The following is a 21,345-nucleotide window of genomic DNA, read 5'->3' as shown; positions in this document are numbered from 1 at the left end:
CCTCTTTTTCAGTTTTTCAACTTTTTCTCGACTCGATATGGTTCGATTAACATGATCGACGGCTCGTTTCAAAGGTAATTAAGTTATCTACAACTTTCTCCATCGGAGCATATACTTTACTCTAAAAATGTAGGTTTTATACGCGAAAAACACGTTTTTGCACTTTTCAATCGTTTAAAAATCAGGTAATGAAAATCAGGGTGGGAAACATGTACATTTATATATATTTATACCGAGGAAAATGATTTTCAAGTCGGTTTGCTGCTACTATTTATGTCCCAAAAATGTCTCTATTGATTGGCCTACTGTGCTGAACAAATTTTGTAGAGGTCATTTTTCGATATCTTAAAAATTAAAAAAACGCTTTTAGGCAGTTTTTCAAGTATTTGACCCTAAATCGACCTCCTCAAGGCCATGAAAAAAAATTTTAAAATACCGTTTTGGACCTAAAATTCAAAAGCAAGGTCACTACTGGATTCCTTGTTCAATGTTACTACAGGAATGACCTTAATCTCCTCGGAAATAGTTATATCTCAGGACTTACTGGGGTGTCCCGGAACTTTTTGGACACCCTGTATATAAATACTTTTCCAACTGTGCTTTTTTTTGAACCACGGCATCATTGGCTTAAACATTCTACTCTTATCATACGTCATAATGTTTGAATAAATTGTTAGAAATGTTTCATCATGGTATATTATGGAGATCTCGCACATTATACCATATAAAATGTTACCATGTGTATTGAAGAATCATTTACATAATTCTAGAAATATTATCATGCGAACTAATAATAAAATAATATAGTTAATTTCTGTAGCTAAGAACATATGTCATACACGCGTATTCGTTGCACACGCGGGCCGACTGAAGTAGAAGACATAAGATAGGCCGAAACAAACAAACTGTACGCGGTAAATACATGATAGACCAGAAATGAAATAGAACATAGACAGCTGCAAACCTAAATAAACAATTAAGCGATATGACTCTCTCGGTTCCCAGGATATACTTATTTCTGAAGGAAGTGGTAGGGACTTATCTTAAGTTTGTGAGCCCCCGAGAGGGACAAGCGCAGTCAGTTCTGTACACGATCTCGCCTTGTAAAGACATCTCTCTGGAGCTCTGTCGCTTTATAATAAAAAGTATTATTATATAACTGCCGACTTCGACACCTAGATTCCTGCAAGTACCCACACGCGCCTTATAACTCGACCATCGCTACCGCAGCGTGTAAAACTTGCCGTGACAATCATCAAAATTGGATGATATTTGGTGGCAGCAAGGGTGGAATAAAGAAAAAACGGTTAGAAAAAAACTACCAGTAGTATAATCGGACCGTTTAGTCAAGAGGCAGCATAGAGATCGCTCGACTCCGGATTATCACTCAGTTCCCAGAGAAGAGGACAGTCCGAACGCACATTCTCGGCTGATATTGATTGGTGCAGCAGTTCTCAGAGAAGCAGCCGACATCGTTCATCAGCCTACACGCACAAATCGTTGCTGATTCAGGAGTCTCGTAGTTGCCAGGGGAGCAGCTCAACTTCAGCGCACGTTGTGCTCACGGATATATTCAGTGCTACCGTTTTTACGGCCCAACAGGGAGGTCCAAAGGACTCAATGTACGCAAAAATAAATTTTAATAAGTACAAAAAGTAAAGAACTTATTGCGCCGCGTTATATTTTGTAAACTGAAGTCTATGATTGAGATATTACAGAGAAAGTTGGCCCCACTTTGTCTGTCGTATCAGTGAGGTTATTTACCTTTCAATCATAAAAGCAGTCGTAATTAATAAGCTTTCACACGTGTACATTCACATCACTACACTTGCGCTTGAAAAATAGGTTAGACTTATATGCTAGGTCGCGATACTTTTTGTAACTATCGAACTGGCGATAACGAGAGTACAGACTCTGACAAAACTTCCGGAACACAATCCTTAACAGACGTAACTAACCACTCACACGATAATCAGCGACATTCAAACATTTACTTACGACCTTCAAAAATGGATGCTCTTAGTAAATTCACGAAAAAAATAAGCTCAAGCGAAGATATCACCGAATCAGATAAAGAATCACAGCTGAGGAAGGAGCTTTTGTTACAACATGAAAAAAATGAACGACAGCAGGTGCAAATTGAAAATCTATCGAAACAACTCAACGAGCTTATGCAAAGTATACGGAAGGATGAAGTAATAATACCGGCAGCGCGGAGACAGCAGGGAAATCCAGCAGCTGAGCCGCCTTTGCCTTCAAATAATATTTCTACGGGGCAAGATACGTCCACGCGACTACATGTCTGCACAGGAATGCTTCGACGGGAAGATCATCAATTTATTCGTGAATTGTTGACTGAAATAAGGGGGTACGACGGATCAACTGACGTATCTGCATTTATAGATCAAATTATAAGAACAAGTAGGCAATTAGACTCTGATCCAGCAATTTCTGCACTAATTAGGAAAGTTTGTGCATCAAAATTAAAAGGAAGAGCCCAGCAGGTAGTAGAAAGACATCAGGTAACCACTGCCATGCAACTGAAAGAATGCTTAGAAACACACTTTGGTAAGTTAGAGCTTGAATACGATCAACTGTCTGAAATCAGAAATGCTATGAGGCAAAAATCCGGTGAGCCTGTAAAAAATTATGTATATCGCTATAATAATATAAACATGCGAATACAAGTTGCGATAGACGGAGAAGATGGCGATTATAAAGAAATGCATCGCGTTTATGAGTCCAACAAAGCGATAGAAAAATTCGTACGCGGATTATACCCAGAGGGATTACGACTCGCCGTCCAACAAAAAAATCCGCACACTCTTCCTATAGCATATCAATAAGCCATGTATGAAGAACAACGGAGAAATGAAGATGATAGGCTACGCGCTAAAAATCGTATCGATGCTACGTACGAATACGCCGATCAAAGAAAAGAGCGAGAGAAAAGAGAATTTCGGCCTAAAGACAGGTATGCGCGCCCAAATAAACACTACTCCAAGGATAGATACGACTCAGCACCAAGGGAAAGATATTATAGTGATAAAAGGGAAGATAATCATCATAGTAGCTCACGAGAACAGTCAACAGACCGCTACCAAACTCGCGATAGAACGCCTCCAAAGGTTACGTTCGAGAAACAAGATAGGCTTCCGAAGCCCACGTGCTCACACTGTGGAGTATATGGCCATGATAAATCTAATTGTTATAGATTAAAAAATGTACAAGGCAAAAATTTTCCGACACCAGCCTCAAGTAACATTTGATGAAAGAAGAGAACGCCTCATGGACCGAGGACGACTCGCCACAATGCTTTTGGAACGACATGCAGACGCAATATATCCCTCAAATGGACGACACTCGCACCTATGGCTTAAGCCAACAGGCACAAGAAGACGAATATTAAAATTTTTAGTAGACACCGGAGCAGGCCTCTCAATAATCAAAGACTCAGTACTGGATAAAAAAACTTGTAATCCCATTAAACAGCTGATGCATGAGAGAAAAACAATTCAAATAGTGAATGGACCACATACAATGTACGGCCAATGCAAACTCAAAACTTTCGGAAAGGACTTTATTTACAATGTAGCTGCAGACTCATTTCCGCTTGACGCCGACGGACTTTTAGGCAGAGATTGGCTCAAAAACTATCAGGCTATAATAAATACTACAGACGAAATAATAGAAATCAAAGACGAACACAAAAACATATTAAGTTTTAAGTTTAATAGAGAACTCACACCGCTTCAACCTGGAGTAAATATTCTTACTGTCAAAATTAATGAGCCGGTCGGAGATTATATCATTACAGATCAAAAAAACATAGTGACGCCTGCAATTAATAACGTAATGGATGAAAAAGCGAAATTAAGTTGCATAAATAATTCAGAGAAACAAGTCAATATATACACTGACTTACACATAGAACAATTCAAAGAAAACATTTCAATATTAAACAATAACATTCCTAACGACCAGAGGAAAGCGCTTCTACAACAGTTCTATTCTCAAGAAAGTAATATCTATGCAACGCAGGATACGGACAAACTTATTACTGAAAATACACGGGTTTCACACCTGCCGCAAGAACAAACCAATGCTATCTTAACACTTGTTAGAGCTTTCTCGGATATATTTCAACTTGAAGGAGATGCCGCCCCTTCACTCGATGACGTATATCATCGAATATATTTAACTACAGCTCAGCCTATCAGTTCAAAACTATATCGACACCCGATGGCATTGCATAAAGAAATTGATAAACAAATAACGGACCTTGAAGAAAGAGGAGTAATAGTGAAGTCAAATTCGCCCTTCCTTTCGCCCGTATGGTGTGTACCTAAGGAAATGGATGCCTCAGGGGTACAGAAGTATAAAGTAGTAATTGACTTTCGGAAATTAAATGAATATACACTCCACGACAACTACCCGCTACCCTCAATAGATGAAATTTTAGATCAATTAGGAGAAACAAGATACTTTAGCGCGTTTGACCTTTTTAGCGGTTTTTATCAGGTCCCTGTATTACCGGAGCACCGCGAACGAACAGCATTCAGCACCCACAAAGGACATTGGGAATTTAAACAGATGCCAATCAAAACTCAAAAATGCACCCGCGACCTTTCAGCACATAATAAACTTAAAATTGCAAGGATTGATTGGCACAATATGCTTTGTATATCTAGACGATATCATAGTATATTCAAAAACATTTGAAGAGCACCTGCAAAATTTACAAACTTTATCTCAACGACTGAGGAAAACAAAATTAAAACTACAACCAGATAAATGCGAATACGTAAAGGCAGAATTAGAATACCTTGGACACTTAATTACAAAAGAAGGAGTTTTACCGAACCCAAGTAAGATAGACTGTATAAGGAACTACAAACAACCCGTTAATTAAAAGGAAGTACGTCAGCTATTAGGTCTATGCGGATATTATAGAAAATTCATCAAAAACTACGGTAAAATAATCGTACCTTTAAATAAGCTCATGTGTAAAGACCAAAAGTTTGAATTTACTCATGAATGCCAAGAAGCCTTCAAAACATTGAAAGAAAAATTAACCTCAGCGCCTATATTACGTTACCCAAACCTCGAAGAATTATTTATACTCACAACCGATGCAAGTAACGAAGGACTCGGAGCAATATTAAGTCAAGGAGATTACAAAAAGGGAAAAGATTTACCTTGTGCATACACATCACGAGCACTCAATAGCGCAGAGAAAAACTATTCGACCACTGAGAAAGAATTGCTCGGAGCCGTCTGGGCTATAAGGCATTTTAGACACTTTTTATATGGAAAGCCATTTATTCTCATAACCGACCATGCAACTTTGGCCGGACTAATCAAGACAAAGTCACCCGAAATCGGATCGAGAATATTCAAACTACTCCTTAAAATAGCTGACTTTCAGCCAATGGTTGAATATAAAAAGGGTAGATTAAATACGAACGCCGACGCACTTAGCCGAGCATTTTGCACTGAAACTCTTTGCAGCATTGTATGGACGCGAGACAGTTACCCTGCTCTCACTATCAGAAAGGACAAATGGCAATCGACGCCAGCAACAAAGTTATTGAAGGAGTCGACCGAAAAGGGGACTAAAGCGTTAGAATTTAGTGAAGATTTTACCCTACAGGAAGTTGAGAATTCGATCAGTCACCTAAGAATGGTAGCAACATCAAACGGCATTAATCGGCTCTACATAAAAAGGAAACATCGTTATGAAAAACCAGTTGATGCAAACAAAACTATCAAGTCTGCTCCCCTAGCTGACCCGGATATAGCTAGTGAGCAACCTAAAACTACGGCAAGACCATTATCGCCAATAACAAACGAAAGAAATATTTATATTTATTTGTAATCGAAGCACTATCAAGATATGTAAAGGTCATAATTCTACATAGTTTCGATGAAACTACAGATGCCCTTAAACACCTATTCTGCGAATGGGGGACACCTAAAAAGATAATATCCGATAACGGCTCAACATTTCATTCAAAGTCATTTCAAAAGCTATTAGAACAATATGGAGTAAACCACTATCCAGTTACGCCTCTACACCCTCAATCGAATGGAATTTGCGAGAGAGTTATTGGCACACTCAAAAATAAAGTTACTCGAGCGCTAGAAAACAACCGATCACACATACCTACAGTAATGAGCTACAACAATACAATACACCCAAGCACAGGATTTTCACCTTACGAACTCTTTTATGCCCATGCACCACGTGAAATGATAACCGATCCTCTGCTACGAGATATTATCGAAGGAAGATTCCACAAAGCCAATCGAGATAAAATCACCGCAAAAGTAAAGATCGATAAAAATAAACAGAGAAATAAAAAATTAGTAGACTCACGATAAGCATTAAAATTCAAACCAGAATTACAGCAACAAGTGATGTTCAAGTTAGGAAACGAATATCAAGGGCCGGGAACAATACTTATAATAAATCGAAATGCTAATACCACACAGATATTATATAATAATGCTTTATTTAGACGACATTTCAATCAATTAAAGCCATTGCCTGACGTTTTTATTTCAGATGAGGGAACTCTTAGTGCTACTCAACATATTCATTAATGTACAAGGAAAAATCAGTATAACACATCAATCTGTACCATTGCTAAGACAGAATTTCGGCACTGCTTTTCTTTACGAAGATACTTGGACCATAGTCAATCATATTAACTTGACTGTACTCCTACTTAACGGAAGAGAAATTGAACAGCATTTAGATCTCATAACTACCACGTGTAGTGGCTACAAGTGTACAATTTCATTGCACACCAGAAACGCCGATTACGCAGTCTAACGCAGAAGTTATCGCTTTTTCAGCCACACCCTGTAGAAGCCAAAAACAGAAAAAAAGAGGCTTATTTAACTTTGTCGGATCAGTCAACAAATTTCTTTTTGGTACAATGGACGCAAATGACGCAGAGTACTATAATCAAGAAATCGACGAACTATATAACCATACAGGGAAAGCCCTGCTAGCAGTAAGAAATCAAACAATATTTATGCAGGATACTTTTCATGAATTTTCAAAAGAATTTCATACATTCAAAAATAACGAGCAGGAATTGTTAAATTGGAGTAGGAAAATGAAATCTGTATTTACAGACTATCAGGCAAACACAATGATACATCTATCACTTGAAGAAATCGACGTAGCGATTGAAGAATACGATAATTATATTACAGAGCTATTTACGGCTATAAACATTGCTCGAAACGGCTTATTGTCACCAGCACTTATGAAGCCAGAAACACTTATATAAGGTCTACGTGAAGTATATGAACAAAATGTATATATCGACATACTTTTACCACCTCACATAAATAATTATTTCTCTATTATACAGTCCATGACATTTTCATCATACATATCCAAAGCAGCACTTACAATAGTTACTAAATACCCCATTGCACATGCAGATCCTTATGAAATTTTAAAGTTACGAGCACTACCTTTTGAAAGTCGCTTAAACGTACTTGGATTGTTCGATATAACACAGCAATACATACTCGTATCAAAGGATAACACTAAATACACGACTATTGATGACGTTAACACATGCTCACGCAATGATCAAGGAAGACTATGCCCAATTCAGTTCTTTCCAAAACGCCTACAGTCACTAGATAATTGTGAAAGACTTCTCTTTGACGATGTAACGAAATGCCCGCCAAAGTACTTTGCATTATCGCAACCCCTCATACAAAGATTAAACAACAACAGCTTTTACATACTACCTACCGCTATGATGCAGTTTAGTCTCTTCTGTCGTTCTTATATAAAGGATTTGCAAATAGCGCAACCAACTGTTGTACAACTATCTGACGGATGTTTTCTTAATAATGTTGATTACAGACTCGAAATCACACATGACGTACGTACTCATACTGAAAGCTACCCAAAAATAGACATTCCATCACTTCCACAAAATACCTCATCCGTGATTCCTACATTAACCTTACAAACGCATCACTTAGAGAATTTACACACTAAAGCGTCAAATTTGAAACAAATAGAGGAGGAGCTTGAATTATTATCAAGGGAACAACATCATCACTCCTATATCGCTACCGCCGTAGATTACCTGCACTACGCTGGATACATTGCGCTCGCACTTATAGCAATTTATATCAGTTATAAGATAGGGTTGTTTAGTGCCATAGCTGTATTTTTACGATATATTTTTAGACGTCTTACAGGACATTGTTGTTGTCATAATCGTGCATCCACTTCAGATATAGTTACCTACACTCGTTGCTCTAACGTTAAAGCTGTTGTCGATCCGATTAATAATGATATTGTCTGTAACTCTTTTATGTTGCACAAAGTGCCACCACAGGTTGCGAACATATTGTGAGATTCTTGAGGACAAGAATCAGCTTAAGGAAGGGATTGTCATGCGAACTAATAATAAAATAATATAGTTATCTCCTGTAGCTAAGAACATATGTCATACACGCGTATTCGTTGCACACGCGGGCCGACTGAAGTAGAAGACATAAGATAGGCCGAAACAAACAAACTGTACGCGGTAAATACATGATAGACCAGAAATGAAATAGAACATAGACAGCTGCAAACCTAAATAAACAATTAAGCGATATGACTCTCTCGGTTCCCAGGATATACTTATTTCTGAAGGAAGTGGTAGGGACTTATCTTAAGTTTGTGAGCCCCCGAGAGGGACAAGCGCAGTCAGTTCTGTACACGATCTCGCCTTGTAAAGACATCTCTCTGGAGCTCTGTCGCTTTATAATAAAAAGTATTATTATATAACTGCCGACTTCGACACCTAGATTCCTGCAAGTACCCACACGCGCCTTATAACTCGACCATCGCTACCGCAGCGTGTAAAACTTGCCGTGACAATCATCAAAATTGGATAACAATATTTATGTAAAAGGATTGCAAAAGAAACAATGGCTACAAAAAATATCAACTAAAAAGTATAAAAATTATTTTATGTCAAAAATTAAAATCATTATTAATTAGAAACTTTTTTTTCCTTTTATAGAAAAATTTTGGATCTTGAAATCGACATGAGATGTACACCATTACGAGAATTACCCTTGCTATTAAAAATATTGTATATATATCATAACGGCAACCGTTACCAATGTACAAAAATTATTTATATGGATTAAAGATAGACAGAAGCAATCTGAACTCGATGGTATCGATGAAGTTGAAAGTAATACATATCAAAATTCCTATAAATATTTTGAAATAGCTATGTCGACTACTGAAAATAAAGATTATAAACAGATTGATCTATATTTAATCTATAATTGAACAATTAAGTAATAACTAAATGAAAATTCTATAAGTTCTACTAATATTCAAATAAAATTAACTACGGGGTTGAAAGGTTCCTGAAATCGAATGAGACTACTATAGCACTTGGTTAGAGAGAGAGAGAGAGAGAGAGAGCAGCATCCACGCTATACAGGGTGTCCCATTTTAAAAGAAACTTATAATTTTGATCCTGGATTCAGAAAGAGCGAGAAATTCTACGTTCAAATAAAGTATTATGTGTGGGGTGCGGTTAACCCCTCCTCCGGTATAAGGTCATTTAGGGGTCTGTTCGCGAGATGATTTTAGTCGAGTGGCTTCTTCTAGGGAAATCACGCTCGCTAAGAAGGGCCGGTTTGATGGAGGGGTGATAGGGTCGTTGATGTGAGGAATATCACCGTTGTTCCAGATAACTATTTTATTCACCTTTATGTTTACATAGTAAGGAGAGATAAGTCACCGCACAGTATAATCAAATAAATGAGAACGTTTTTACAAACTCGTGGGCCCGCACGGTGGTGACAGAAGGTCTCCCTCGGAATAATCACCTAGGTGCAAACGCCAACCGCAACCTCTACCCCAGACTGAGAGGCTTCCAATCCGGAGACGACAGCGATGTTTGACACGAGCTACCAGAACAGTCACTGTCACATCGGGTGAGCAAGCGCCAGGGCTGTCACGAAGATGAGCAGGAGCAGTCGGCGGAAGCGTCGTTGTGAAACGATGGCTGGAGCGTTCGCTGATTGTTCGACCAGATCTCAGGGGGGAGAAGGGGGGGGGGGGCAAGCGTTGCACACCCCAGTGATAAACACGTCGAGAGCTCACTGTCACCGCCGTGTCACGAGGTATTGGCGAGAGCCGGAAGTGAAGATGACTGATCCGCTGGTGAGCAGGAACAGAACTGACTCGCCAGCTCGCTTGTCTCTGGCATCAACTCTGGTGGGCGCCTCGACGCCGTCTCCCACTCCACCATCATGCTCGCCGAGAAGTGCTGCCCCCTTGAAGCCTGCAGAGAACGTAGTAGCCTGTTTGCTGACGTCACCAAGCAAGTTGTAACAGGCAGCAAAGATAAGAATACAAAGAAAGAAAACAAAAGTGTTATTAATTCATTCAAAAACAGGAAGCAAAACAGAAAACAAGTTAATGGACAATCGTTGACCCTTAGGTGAAACCGGTGTAAACCTTCTTCGAGTGACGTCACGACCTCCTGTTATGCAGTGAGCCAAAATGAATTTGGCCAAAACTGACCTTGCGACGTTCATTCCGGCCGGAACAGGGTCAAATTTATTATTTTCTTCATCTATGCACAGGAATGATCGGACAAGGGTAAGATTGATTGTAATAACCCAACAACTTGCTGATAATAACTTGCCCCCCCAATCCAATAACTAGACGGTAATATCTTGCTACAGCACGATATCGGCCTTCACCGTCAAAATTACCCAGGGAGGCTTCGGTATCCAAACCACGTAAGAATCCGAATCATTGAACGAAGAGAGAGACACGTCGACCAAGAAATTGGTTATTTGGTTATTGGGGTTATTGGGGTTGGTTTATTGGGTTATTTGAGTTTTTGGGTTATTAAAATTAATCTTACCCTTGCCCGATCATTCCTGTGTACGAGGGTGGTCCGATAAGTACTTAGCCTCACCGCCCGATGGCGCCACTCTCGTAAAAGAAATATTCTATCACGTAGTACAACCTTCTCGATGGTTACTGTCAAGATTTTAGCCGGATCGGAGTTGTAGTTTATTTTTGAGAGCATGTGAAAGCAAGTGTGTCCGTTGATTTTTGAAAAATGGAAAAAGAGCAGTATCGGTCGGTGATTTAATTCTTGTTTTTGGATGGGAAATCGCGCAGCTAAATCAAAAAGCGCTTGGATTCTGTGTACGGTGACTCTTCTCCTTCGATGGCGACCGTCAAAAATTGATTTAACGAGTTTCAACGTGGGCGCACGTCGATTTTTGAAGAGCCACGTCCAGGTGCTCCGAAAACGACTACTACGGAGGATAACGTGACAAAAAGTCACGATCTCGTATTGGCAGATCGACGATTGAAGGTGCGCGAGATAGCTAAGATGGTAGGCATCTCAAAAGACCGCGTGGGTCATGTCCTGCATGAAATTTTGGGCATGAGAAAGCTGTCGGCGCGATGGGTGCCGCGTTTGCTCACTCCGGACAACAAGCGCAACCGTGAGACAACTGCAGAGCAATATCTGACGCTGTTTAAGCGCAATCCGAAGGAGTTTCTGCGTCGTTTCGTGACAGTCGACGAAACATGGATCCACTGGTATATACCAGAGACCAAGGAACAGTCGAAACAATGGACTTTACCCGACGAAAATGCTCCGAGGAAGGCGAAGACTGCCCCATCGGCCGGAAAGGTGATGGCCACCGTTTTCTGGGATTCACAAGGTGTGATCTACATCGATTACCTGGAGAGGGGCAAAACGGTCACAGGGCTGTACTATGCCGAATTATTGGGCCGATTCGACGTCGAATTGCAGAAAAAACGGCCCCATTTGGTGAAGAAAAAAGTGCTCTTCCACCATGACAACGCACCGGCTCATACCTCCGACGTCGCCATGGCCAAATTGGTCGAATTAGGCTACGAACTGCTGCCCCATCTACCGTATTATCCAAATTTAGCCCCGTGCGACTTCCTTTTGTTTCCAAACTTGAAAAAGTCACTCGCCGGGCAAAAATTTGAGTCGAATGAGGAGGTAACCGCTGCCACGGAAGCTTACTTTTCAGACCTTTCGAGGAAACGTATTTTTCAGACAGGTTAAAGAAGTTGGAGCATCGCTGGGCCAAGTGTATCGAACTAAAAGTAGACTATGTTGAAAAATAAAACGCCCCTTTTTCAAAATTTTCGTTCTTCTTTTGTAGGCTAAGTATTGATCGGACCACCCTCGTATAGATGGAGAAAATAATAAATTTGACCCCTAAATGACCTTATGCGGGAGGGGGGGGGGGGTAACCGCACCCTACACATAAAACCTTATCCAAACGTAGAATTTCTCGCTCTTTCCGAATCCGGGATCAAAATTATAGATTACTATTTAGAAAATGACTGACCTTCAAATTACCTTGTAAATAAATCTCAAGGTCAAATCCGATTTCTGGGAAAGGTATCCCTCATTGTCCCAAACAACTTTTGTCCGAACAATTTTTTTGTAGAACGCCAACCGTAGAAAATTTCGGGGTGGTTCCTTTAAAATGGGACACCCTGTATATTGTATACGCCTAGCCAGCATATAGTTTACCAAGCTATATAGAGAAGCTGCCCCCTCTCCAAGGATTCATGTCGATATCATTTATTTATTATTTAATTATTTACTAATAGGGAGGGGATACTCTGTGTGCTCACGGCTAGATTAAAGAAGCACTCCGGGGGGTCAGTGGGAAACACCGTCCACTCCCTGACCACCCACGATGCGTGCGTAGCACGCGCGCGCATGCACATTCACCTATATATGGTTCAAGCCACCTGGACACCCCACGAAATGGCTTGAAACATCCATTGCTTATCTACTCCTGTAAGAAGGGAAGTCGTTTCCGAGCGTCGGCAAAGACAACGTAGGTTCAATTAAGCACATTCTTCAATATTTTTTATGTTTAAATCGAATAAAAATAGCAAAACATTGTTTAATCTATATTGGCATTTTGTACCCTCTATATGGGGTATGTTTTGGTTTCTGGGGATGGAAAAAGATATTGAGGGCACATATTACAACTATTTTCAATAATTTTTGTGTTTCCTATAAGAAAATATATGTAAGTAGCTTGTAGCACAACGTACTGGTTACCTATACAGTACACTGCCATATAGCGAAATATGAATGATTTTTTAGAGGTGGTTATTGGTGGTTATTTTCCATTGAAATTTTTGTATTTTGGTTTTATATATTAATACAGTTATAATTATCGATAACAAACGTTAATGATTATTTTTCGAAACTTTTTTCTTCGTTGCAATTTCACGTTGCGAACTTCAGACACATACTTGGCTTGCTCATTGATATTAATAATTTGCTAAACATTTTGCTAATTAAAGCGAAATCAAGTTATTTTTTATATAGCGTCTTACCTTTGTGCGTTAAGAGCTTCCGCAATATAAGCGGTCTAATTTGTTATATGAAAAAATTATGAAGCGAGCGGTGCTTTGTATTGTTGTTAAATTTAGAAGGAACCACTTTTTGAGTTGTTCGAATTAATTAATAAATTACAAAACAGGAGCAACGCGCTAATAAAAAATTAGCTTAAGGATAGTTATTATTAATTCTAACCACGCAAACGTATTCCAATAGTTCCTTAAAAAGCCAAGAATAATATAAATTATTACTCGTTCAATAATTTATGTGTAATAATAAATTAGACAACTTCAACGCTATCAGTTCCAAATACTTATGGGCAACGCCCTAATAAAAAATTAGCATATGGGTAGTTGTTACTAATTTTGACAACTCAAATTTATTCTAACCAGTTACTAATACTATTATCAACAATTCAAACCTCCTACTTTTTTTAATAATTTTTGTGTAACAAACTCCACAGCTTCAATTAAATAATATCCTAGCATTTATGGGCAACATTATATATAAAAAATAACTTAGAGATGGTAATTATTAATTCTGACACCTGACAATTTTTTCCATACTACGAATAATATTCTCAACAATTAAATTTACTGTTTACGAAAGACCTTTTGTGTAATAAGAAACAACAACAAAAAACTTAATTTTTGCCAAAATATCTATGATTAAATTAAAATAGGGGTAGCTAAGGATAGTTCCTATCTCTTTAAACTTTTTTTTAAGTCACCAATGGCATTTTCAAGCTATTATTAGTTATTGGTTTTGTATAAGCTATTAATTTAATCAGATGTATGCATACGTCTTTGAGAGAAGTATATGATGAAGTGGCAGAATATTCAAGGATACTTTATAAGGGTTGCATGATCTAGTGGTTGGTTTTTTTGTCGAATATGTACATTTTATGCCATATCCAACAAATAAATATTGATTTAAATGATTATTATAAAAGTTCATATTTTTATTCACCATGAACATTCAGAACTTCAAACTCATTAACACTTTCAGATATTGTCTAGAAGTTCATATTGTTCAACAGATGCAATGTTACTAAATCTCGGATTCCCATCATCAGACATGATGTGAAAGTCAATGGACTACAATTTTAAATCAATAATAGTTCTCAATTTACTATGATAACCCTTACATAAATTACTACATACGATTTTATATAACTTCGAAAATGTACTATTTTTTTTTGAGAATCTACAGGAAACTCTTGATATAATCCAATCAAAAGTCTTGTAAAATGAAGCCAAATATTGGAAATCTTTGTTGAAATAATCAACTTGAAAATGTATATGGATACCTATACTAATTTTTGCACTATTGCATTACAGATCCCACATAAGAAACTTATTTTCAAAGTTTCAAATAATTGATTTCCAATTAAATGTTTTTAACAAAATGTTCTTATATAATAAATGTAACCAAAAATGTTTAAATTAACATGAATCATATAATTTGAATGTTCACTTTAAAGTTATATCTAGTTTAATATAATTTAGATAACTATATACAGGGAATACAATCTAAAGATAACGTAATAAAATTAATTTTTTATAAAACCTACATTTCCTTCTTACTTTTTACTTGAAATAGCAATTAATTAGACATTATTATTTTTGTATCAGTTTTCTTTAATTTTTATACAAATGAAAAAAACTATGTTAATAATATAAAAAATTTTTCAAATTTGCATTTAAAAAATTATATCATGAAAATTTTGAAAATATTGTAAATACTGTTCAAATATTACAATGTTCTAGTAGTCTTTATTTATATTACAAGAGTAAAGGTGACATTCCTATATAGAAAAGATTATCTACAATAGCAGGCAACACTTATTGAACTTAAATAATTTCAATGCAATAGGATGTTTGATATATAGAAATTGTTAACATTGAATCATGAAAGTTACTGATTATTAAATATTTTTAATTCATATCTGATCACAAATATCAAGATTTAACAAAATGTAATACTTGATCTATTACTTATTAGAATAATAGACGTTTTAATAATTATATTATTTTTATTGTTTGATATTAATAATTGAACTGAATTGATTATCAGCATTTCTAAAAGATTACAAGTTTTTCATCAAACAATTATAACTAGATTTTTATATATTTTATACTTGTTCTTAGACATATTTAAAATAATGAATATTTCAAATGTTACTTATAATAGTTACATTTTAATAGCTTTTCAATGCAAATTTGAATTATTGTAAAGTTGATTAGATTTATAGAAATTTTTTTAAATAATCAATTTTTCAAAAATGTTTATAGATTAATTATAAATATCAATTTTAATATTAATAACGATCGAAAATAAATAATTTACACTATGTCACTGGTTTTAGAAATTAAAAAAAATATATCAATTATACAATGTATAATTTTTAAATAGACGTTCAATTATAACAAACCAAAACAGACTAGACTTATTTTCTAAGCTTTGATAAGTATTTACGTTGAAATCATTCATACCATACAAACCAACAGATAAAATTACCTAATTCCAACTTTTGAAAGCAGTTTTGTATTGTCCAAAAAGTGTTCTTATTAAAAAGAGAAAAACTTAAATTGTTACTCTGCGCGCGCGCGCGCGTGTGTGTGTGTGACTATGTATGCATATTCACATACACCCCCCTTAGCCCAGCCAGCAAAGTGTAATGGACAGTGAAAAAAAAAAATACCATTCGAAATATCTCTAATTGAACCCTCCAAAAATGCTAATTATTTTAATTGAACCCCTTCATTTGTCCCAAAAAAATAAAAACTATGATAATTTTTTCGTTTTTTGCAACTGCGATATCTTTAGTAATACTTAATATTTTTGCAAAGAAACAAGGCGAAAAAATTGAACCCTTGCTCGTTTTAATTGCACCCCTCTTACTTTTTTAAAATTATTAATATATGTCAAAAACAACAATCTAATTTTATTGTATGTTCTTTCCAAATAGATGGGTTATTGGGTTGTTTGGAAAGAACATACAATAAAATTAACCCATTAAGTCCCAAACGCACAAAATTTTAACGTTGACTTTGACCGCGCATCATTTTAAAATAAACGAGGGACTTTGAACTCAAGGCACATATACTTATGTTTTTGAGGTCGCTCTTTCGATTAGCGGTGTCGAAAATTCCGAAAAATAACGTTTAACCTATTATTTTTTAACAAATATAAAAAAAAAATGCACTTTTTGGACTCGGATTTTTTTTCAAACCTAATTTCAGTAATGTTTCGAATGTCTAGGCAACTTCTAATACAGATAAAAGGTGTTCCCGATACTTGTACTTCAAAAATATGCAGCGAAACATTTCGATATATAGTATGTAACAGGCTGCCGTTTAGTCTATAATATCTCTTGAACGTACCTATATAATGACTAAACGACGCCTAGTTATCTATGTGCTCGAAGCACATCAACCTACCTTGTCTTGGAGTGCGCCTGCGCAGGGTCTCCTCGCTACTCCGAGTTGGGTTCCCCCAGCTCGCCGCTTGGCGGCGCTGTCGCCCTTGCTTAGTAGCGCTCGCGCGGCCGCTGCTGGAAACTTGGTTTGCAGGGCGCCTCTAATCACCTCCGCGCGATCCGTGACAGACTACCGGCTAATTCGAACCGAATGTAAACAGACGCGACCTCCGGACAAAGGAAAGACTAAATAACGATGACTAGATTAAGTAAAGACTATCGTTCACTTTATTTAACCGATTCTATTACACGGGGGTTTTGCCGAGAGACTTGCGCACGCTAGCGCGAATGACAACACACGCTAAATGGGAGAGAGAGAAAATCGCGATCGCCGCGAACTAACCGCTCGCGTGCAACAAACAATTTCTTCGCGCACGCTGCGCGGGATCGCACGGTTACAACAATAATAAAGGGAAGGTGCACCTACCGCGAGAACGATGAGGATACGGTGGCCAACCGTATCCGATATACGCGTCGCTAACTTATTGCTCCGCCACTCGCCGCACTCCGCTGTTATTACTGCTGATGTTGCTGCTGCTACGATTGCGGCTGTTGCTGTTGTCGCTGTTACTGCTGCTGCTGTTGCTGCTGTTGCTGCACTCAGCACACCGCACTACTGTCCTCGCCTCTAACTTCACACCACCAAACGAAAACGCGATAACGGCTCGGAAAAGGGTTAGCTCTACGATACAGGCGGACTGAGTAACACAGTCATACTACTTGTTGAACGCTCCCCTCCCGGTCATTGCCCCTACGCGCCCTCTCTCTCTCGCGAATCGATCGCGGCCTCTCTCGTTCAGCCGCTCATTAACCTCGCGCGAGTCGAACGATTTTCGGTAATCGTTGCAAGTATTATCCAATTCGCGAGCGATTAGCCCGCGACGTCCGTGAAATCTACTCTCTCTCTCCCCATTCAAATTATTGTGTCGACATTGCGTGCGTTTAGACTCTCGGCAAACCGTCCCTTGTACAGGATTAGTTTCGTCTAATAAAGTAGTTAGATACCAATAAGAGACGATCTTATTATTTCGTCTTCCCTTTGTCCGGTGTCGCTGTTATTGTTTACATTTGATTTGAACGCGCCGGTAATCCAACACGGATCGCGAAAGCTGGAGCTGTTCGTCGACCGAGTTGCCTGCAGTGGCCGACGGAGCGCTAGTAAGCTAGCGCACCAGCGCCCCCTTGTGGAAAATTCGCACACCCAAGTTGGATAGCTGAGAGAACACGGCGCATGCGTACACCGGACGAGGTGAGTAAGTGTGCGTGAAGCATACAGCTAACAGAGCACCGTTTGGCCGTATTGATAACCACAATTACCCAGGATTTGCGACTAAGCGGTAGCCTGTTACAATATATATTAATAATTTTGAAAGAGTAAGAGGGGTGCAATTAAAACGAGCAAGGGTTCAATTTTTTCGCCTTGTTTCTTTGCAAAAATATTAAGTATTACTAAAGATATCGCAGTTGCAAAAAACGAAAAAATTATCATAGTTTTTAATTTTTTTTGGGACAACTGAAGGGGTTCAATTAAAATAATTAGCATTTTTGGAGGGTTCAATTAGAGATATTTCGAATGGTATTTTTTTTTTCACTGTCCATTACACTTTGCTGGCTAGGGTAAGGGGGGTTTCACATACTGTAACTAATGTTCACGCTGTAAAAGCTCTTATAAGTTAGCACCCAAAAATAAAAAAATTAAGAACCTGGAAAAACCATTTACTTCATTAGATGAGGCATCGCTTGGACAATAAATTAATTATATTTATTTTTTGCGCGACGTCGACAAAATATAACAAACCCGAATAATTGATTTTGGCGCTGAAATCTAGCGCGCAATTTAGATTTGTTCATAAAATCTATATAAATTCTTCAAGATTTAAAAACTGAAAAATCGTTTAAGCGTCAGAAGCCTCAAAAGCGCCCATTATCAAAGTCACGATAAATAATTAATAGATTTATTGAATTAACTTGTATGCATGTGTGTCGTGCTGTGTGCGCATGCGCTGAAGTGAGCGAGCGTGTGTACTCGTGCATAAACGAACCATCTTTATTCACATATTAAAAATGGGATATAGTAATTATTTTGATTCTATATTAGACGATATTTTGTTAGCAGTTAAAAGTTAGCAGTTAGCAGAGAAAATTGATAAATCTAAGAAACAGTTAAGTTTAGTGTTTGTAACGGTGAATCGCAGTCGTCCTTCCGCAGGTGGCTCGTGACTGCCCGAACAAATTATTTATTGAGGATTCGGGAAGCAAGAGTCGTTCCCACGACTGAATAACGCGTCGAGCGCACGCGTTAATCGCACACGAATTATCTAACACGGGATCAGGAGTGACTTCGGGTATAGAGATTATAGATAAATTCTAAATAACAATAATTTTAATTACAACAACGAAAGAAACAAAGTAACTGAATTTATCCGCGCACAAAATATACGAATCTATTAAAATAAGTGAAATACAAAATAAAAGAAATGAAATACAAAATAATAGAAATGAAATACAAAATAATAAGAGAAATACAAAATAATAAGAGAACAAAATATTATTGTTACAATCAAATACAAATATAAGCGCGCAGTGGATCGGCTGCAGTGCTGCTTACCAAACCGCTTTTTATCCGATCAAGGAGAAAATATACAAAGAAGAACACATCTGCATACAAACTAAGAAAAACAAATCGTTCGAGCAAATTCAATGCGTAACCTCGCAGCCGGCAGAACTGCCGAGCCGCGTAATGTTTACTCGACGCCTCGAACAGAGAGAGAGAGAGAGAGAGAGAACAATGCACCGACCTTGCCGCACGTAGCTTGCGTGTATCACTCCGTCCGCTCTTATCTTCGTTGAGGAGAAAATTCTGTAGCAAACAAAGGATTCCTTTTATAATCTCTCTCGTACTCTTAAATCTCGGTTGATTGGGACTCGGCGATGTTGTTGTTGATGTTGTTACTGTTGTTGTTTCCGTTGTTAGGGCTGTTAGTATTACTGTTGTTACTTTGTTTGTTCATGTTGTTACTATTATTAATTTGTTGTGTGACTACCGTGACTAATACTAGTGTTGTATTCGTTGTTGTTATGGTTATTCCTGTTGCTGTAGTGTCATAGTTGTGGGCTTTGAGTGTATGTGTATGTGTGAGCTGGTGATCGTCGAACGTGTGTGTGTGTGTAGATCGTACCGAATCTCGTCCCCCGAGATGAATTGGCGAGAATATCGCACTCACCGTAGCACACAAAATGGCCGCACGCGCGCACACGCCCGCGTCACCTCGCCGGTAGCCCACGTGCACCGGTGCCGGCCTCACTACACTCGCGGAAAACACACACAAGAAAGAAACTGTCACTCCGCGCACCGGGCACGTATCCTACAAAATCTTCGGCGAGGGCGCGGGAACTCAAACACTTGGAAAAAGGCGAAAAAAACGACGAAAAGGTGTACGCGTGGCGGTCTGTCCAGCTACCAAACAGCTACTGCCGATCTCTCCTTTCTTCGCCAGCGAGGTGCGCGCGCAGATCTGCCGACGACTCGCTGGCTCTCCTATCTTACGTCTCTCTCTCTCTCTCACTGCGATCTTCTTGTCGGCTCCCTCCAATCACCGTCGCTGCCGTCACACCTCGAGAAAGAAAGCAAGAAAGACAACGATTAAAATGTGCTCAACTAGCGCACACTCTCAGCTCCGCAAGGCGCACGGGGATCGGTGAGAGCCTGACGGATAGCAACGGCCGAGCCGCGATTCTCCGTTACATGTTGAAGATCAAAAACTTAGGTAAACTTAGAGAGTATTTAAGTGTTCAAATCACTAAATATAGAGAAAGCAAAATAATTGAACTACAACATAGCAAATATATTGAGAGGGTATTAGGGCGATTTAACATGTATGAATGTAAATCTCAAAACATACCTATGGTAATTAGACACGTCAAATCTAGATATATTGTTACGTCTCACGCAACGGTCGCGAATTGACAAGAGTTCCTCAAATGCGACTGTCTCTTTTCGGTCAACGCGTAAGCGCTTTACCATGGATGCGAGACTAAAACGAGAGCAGGTTGGCAACGTATCTAAAGCACCGATTGGAAACGTGCCAATTTAAATAATTTTACCTGTAGTTTGACTGGTCCAAAATCTCGTACATCAGAAGCCAGAGATGTAACGTAGATATAAGAATTAGGTATAAGTCTTTACTGGTTTATAATAAATTATTATAGAAATAGAGTTTAAATATTTATTGTTTAAATTACAAAAGATCCGCAGTCTTACAGAGTCGAATACAGAGTGAGTGTTACCATCACTTTGCGTCCTCTTTTATAGTACAAAATACATAAAAACTAATCTATAAAGGGTTAAACCCAGAAGGGGTAAGTGCGTCACTGAGAATAAAGTCAGCTATTAAATGACTATTACTTTAATTAGGGGAATTCCTCTTTCATAAAAAA

At 38.2% G+C, this 21,345-nt stretch overlaps 1 protein-coding gene across 5 annotated transcripts in view; it reads right to left on the bottom strand.

Moving 5' to 3' along the window:
* The window catches only part of LOC131675454 (vang-like protein 2-B), a 294,445-nt gene extending 278,360 nt beyond the window's left edge, over nucleotides 1-16,085 (bottom strand). For 2 of the 5 annotated variants that reach the window (XM_058954435.1, XM_058954439.1), the window contains exon 1: nucleotides 15,948-16,045. The gene's annotated coding sequence lies outside the window, so the exon portion shown is untranslated. Of the gene's footprint in view, nucleotides 1-15,922 lie in introns of all 5 variants that reach the window. The other 3 variants (XM_058954437.1, XM_058954438.1, XM_058954436.1) reach the window with 3 other exon arrangements.
* Between the last annotated feature and the right edge of the window lie 5,260 nt (nucleotides 16,086-21,345).

Source organism: Phymastichus coffea, unplaced genomic scaffold, assembly GCF_024137745.1.
Source record: "Phymastichus coffea isolate CEN01 unplaced genomic scaffold, Cenicafe_Pcof_1.1 PCOF00022, whole genome shotgun sequence".
Classification (NCBI taxonomy): Eukaryota; Metazoa; Arthropoda; class Insecta; order Hymenoptera; family Eulophidae; genus Phymastichus; species Phymastichus coffea.
The sequence above is the reverse complement of the archived record's forward strand: the minus strand, read 5'-3'. Positions and strand labels throughout refer to the sequence as shown.